This window comes from Galeopterus variegatus, unplaced genomic scaffold (assembly GCF_000696425.1).
Source record: "Galeopterus variegatus unplaced genomic scaffold, G_variegatus-3.0.2 Scaffold713, whole genome shotgun sequence".
In the NCBI taxonomy this organism is placed as follows: Eukaryota; Metazoa; Chordata; class Mammalia; order Dermoptera; family Cynocephalidae; genus Galeopterus; species Galeopterus variegatus.
This window is the reverse complement of record NW_007726824.1, coordinates 480,057-483,130: the sequence shown is the minus strand read 5'-3', so window position 1 is coordinate 483,130 and position 3,074 is coordinate 480,057.

Sequence of the window (3,074 nt, the reverse complement as noted above, 5' to 3'; positions counted from 1 at the left end):
GGCCGAGAAGTGGCTCCGGCGTGCACGGGGCGTGCACGGGGCGTCCCCAGAGCGGCCGAAAGACCTCCCAGGCGCGGTGGAGACGTTGGAATAGAGACGGCCGAGCAGGGAGCGGGCGACAACGACGGGCCACCTGTCCCCGCGCCCGGCTGCCGCCCGCCCGAGCGGCCGCGTCCAGCAGCGCGCCCTCGTTGCCCGACAGTGCCAACTTCAACAGATACTTAGCGCGGAACTTTCGCTTGTGCGGGGTCGAAGGCGACGCGTTTTCTTCGGGGTTTACGTCTTGAGGCGACAGGTTTCCGTCTGGGTGGGACCGACACCGCACACGCGCTGCACCCACCGAGCTCCCCGGCTCCCTTCGCGGCTGCCCCCGTGCGTGCCTCTGAGTGACTTTCTGACTTGATTTCGGTGCCAAACAATCAGTTCGGGCCCGACGTAAGTCAACAGGGCCGGGAAATGCAAAACGACTGCAGGGGACGCGGCGACGGAATTTGTAGCACGTAACCAGGGCGTGAACGTCTTCGCCTCCCACTCTCCCCTCCACACGTTCCTCGCGGGAGTCTCTTCCGCTCCTCACTTCCCGGGAAAGCAGCACCTCCTAAGCTTCCCCTGCAAATGTCGCCGGCACACTCAAGCTGGCGGGGACTTTCTCTTTAATTTGCCTCCGGGAGACTCTCACGCTTCCCAAGGTGCCCGGGGATTTAAGGGGTGACGGGGACAAATATCCGTTGTGATGTAACAGTCAACGAAGTGCTTCTTACTCAGTAACAGTCAACGAAGTGCTTCTTACTCAGCGTCAAAAGGCCCAGATGGAGAAGGTGGCAGGGATTCTTCATCACTCTGACCCTCAGCTAAGTGCGTGCCCAGAGCTGAGACGAGCGCCACCACTTCACTGACTTCCACGGACCCACAGCGCCCACTGGCGACCAGTTTTACTTCTCTGCATCTCCAGGGCACAAGGGTCCACCTACGCACGCGGCTTCCCTATCCTGCCGAACCTCATCAAACCAGAAAGTCCGAAGGGTAATCTCTTTAAATGCCCGATAGCAGGGAGAACACCGCAGAAATAAGGCAAAGTACAGATGTACAACTCAGCCTGAAAAAACAGGATAAAACATGTCCACGCCAGGGTTTGTTTCGAACGCGATGAACTGATAGTATTCCTACAAATTATATTTCTTCAGGCAAATTTTCCACTAAGCTAATTTTTCCCCCACTTTGGCTGCTGCCGGTGCAGGCATCCGAACCCCCGACCTTGGTGTTACAACACCGCGCTCCAACCGAGCTAAGCGTTCAGCCCTCACTAAGCTAAATTTAAAAGAGAAAATATATGTGGTTAAACTTTATATATTTTTTAGTTTTCCTTTCGCTCTTCTTTATAATGATTTCTGAAGATTTTTATGGTGCGTTGCTTCTAAGCTTCTAAGTATTTGTTTTTGAAACATTAACATAAGTTAATGTACATTTGAACTGAGTGTTAAAGGTAGTTTTAGAAAACACCTTAAGTGAAGTAGGCGAAGTACCAAATACACTCATTCTTCCAAATAGATCTTTAAGAGAAAATTTTACTTTTCGTAATTATTAGTTTTAAATAATCAATTTGAGGAAATAAAATTTTTAAAAAGGCTCACAGTATACCAATTTGAACTTACTGGCAGAATCCCAGGAAAGACTAAAAGATCAGGAAGAGGCAGGAGCTATCTATGATTTGTAACTGCACAAGGGCAAAAAGGGGCTAGTTTTTAATATGCTTAAATAAGAAATTCATTGAAATCAAATCAAAGTTAGCTTAATGATCTTTTAAAAGAACTAAAAGTGAATATCTCAGTACGTTTCATATTTAGCAAACATACTGTGCAATTTAAGTTGTGACCTCTTAGCTTGCTACATCCTCTCTATTATTAAACTAGAGGAAATAAAGGAAATTTGCATTGTCTGAAAATAACCCAGCTTCCCAAAATACCATTTTCAGTAAATCAGATATTCTCACATCCAAAGCACCTACCTTTGAAAAAACGTAAATATACATTTAAAAAAATCCTCCTGTTTAAAACACAAAGTGCATATTTAACAACAAAAAACCCTACATTGTGTAACTTTGAAGTGTGAGAAGATACAACTTACATAAATACATAACTTACTTTCGGTAAATGCAGATTTGTTGTAGAGACCACGTGAAAAGCATCGGCAGTAGCAAACAATGTTCACTACTGTTTAGATAGTGATTTTGGCAATTAAAAGCATCATCTCAAGCCACTTGTATCTACTATTATACATATATCATGTCAGGCAAAAAATTAGTCATATTGACATGTGCAGAAGACAAAGTAGAAATTCTAAATCACACCAGAAGATTCAATCACATCAGTTTAATATCCCTTTGTATTTGGACTTGATTTTATAAAATCTTGGAACTACCTGGTTGTTTCTGAACATCTATTTTACCAGGTCATATTTAACCCCACATCAAAAAATGAGATTTTATTTCAGCAGCAGAAGTTACCTGTTTTCTAGAATTAAGGAGACTTGAGAATCTCAAAGATACAGTAAACTATAAAAGTTAATATGAAGTTGAATAAATGCAGAATGAGGTGGCAAAATACTATTTAGAGAAGGGCAATTTTGACCAAGAAAATGCACCTTATTAAATACTCATGTTCCCGCTTCTTTGAATTCCTAGGCATGTTTTGGTCTTTAGAACTTATGGTTGTTTCATATATATTCCTTATACAATATTCCTTCATTCTAAAGACATACTTCAAAAGACACACGTAACAAACCTTGTGTACAAAATATTATCTAAATGTAACATTACAGAAAAATCACTGAGTTTGATATATGAGGATACTTAAAGTTCCTGGAAAAATGGAATTAAAAGATAACACAAATCCTTTCATGAACTTTTGGAAGTATCCTAATGCAAGTGTTGTCCAAGCCATGAACTTTCCACATAGATATAAGCCTCTCCTGAAATTGTACCATTTCCTGGTGTTGTATGTTGTTTATTTCATACAAGTCACTTAAGTTTTTATAACTCTTGGACAATTTTGCCAAATTTACCCGAGGGGAAGATA